The sequence below is a fragment of the Sinocyclocheilus grahami genome, unplaced genomic scaffold (genome assembly GCF_001515645.1).
Source record: "Sinocyclocheilus grahami isolate Dianchi unplaced genomic scaffold, SAMN03320097.WGS_v1.1 scaffold48064.1, whole genome shotgun sequence".
Lineage (NCBI taxonomy): Eukaryota > Metazoa > Chordata > Actinopteri > Cypriniformes > Cyprinidae > Sinocyclocheilus > Sinocyclocheilus grahami.
In genome coordinates, this window is record NW_015525490.1 from 1 (window position 1) to 1,015 (window position 1,015).

At 34.3% G+C, this 1,015-nt stretch overlaps 1 long non-coding RNA gene across 1 annotated transcript; it reads right to left on the bottom strand.

Moving 5' to 3' along the window:
• Positions 1-3: 3 nt before the first annotated feature.
• Positions 4-559, bottom strand: LOC107580861 (uncharacterized). The gene is made up of 4 exons (XR_001608720.1): positions 521-559; positions 273-341; positions 123-173; positions 4-34 (listed from the first exon to the last, which is right to left on the bottom strand). It is a non-coding gene; the product is annotated as an uncharacterized lncRNA (long non-coding RNA).
• Positions 560-1,015: the final 456 nt, after the last annotated feature.

Below are 1,015 nucleotides of genomic sequence, written 5' to 3' on the forward strand. Positions count from 1 at the left end.
TGCTGCCGGGGACAGTCTTGCAGATACACTGCACCTGTGATGGTAAGCAACATAAGAGCACTTAAATAATGGAATGTAAAAGCAGAGGAATAACTACAGTACATACATTCACTGTAACGCACCTATTGCAATCTGAGCAATGGGAAGAGCCAGGCATAGCAGTTTTGTAATAACTGAAATACAAATCAGTCAAAAAAAAATTACTTGAGTCAATACACTTTATGTTCATTAAGTACAAAAGTAACAATGATTATGGTGTAAAACTCCCATACCAAGGCAAGTTATACTAGTTATTGGAGGAGATTTCACATGATTCCACATTTGCTTTGGATCCATGGTGCCTATGCAAAGCATACAAAATCACAACAACCCAGGGAAATGTAACTTCATTAAAAACTGATTTTGTAACTGCATTGGATTCTACTGATTATGTACATCTGTGAATAATAATACTCTTAAAGATATATCAGAGTAAAACTGCCTTCCCAATTGTCAAACTGCACAAACATACTGTACTTACCTGTAGTTCTTCTCACGTTATGGGATCAGATACAGCCTGAAATGATTCTTCATGGGCTGTGCGCTCACATTTTTAGAAGGCTGCATCACTCACCTCACGACCATAGCATTTCAAGATAAACCTGTTCTTGCGGTTTACAAAAAATATCACAAACATGCATCATGCTGCAATGAATTTAATAGGCTGGAAAAAATGTCTGACAGGTGCTTATTTTCATTAGTGCTTTTCATTTTGCATTCTTGATAAAACTAGGTTTAGTTTTGTTCAAGGAAATAAAACCTAGATGATGAAAACAATTTTCGTGCACATTTTTGACTAGCAGATATGACAAGTACAGTCATTTTCATAATTAGTATTTCACAATAACATCATCAAAAATCCTTGTAATAACAAATTTACTTGCAAAACTGTTGAGAAGATATTTTAAAGAATGTTTAAAAAAAAGCACAGAAGCACTTTTTTCAGTTTGAGTTTATCACACAAAACCATCAATAA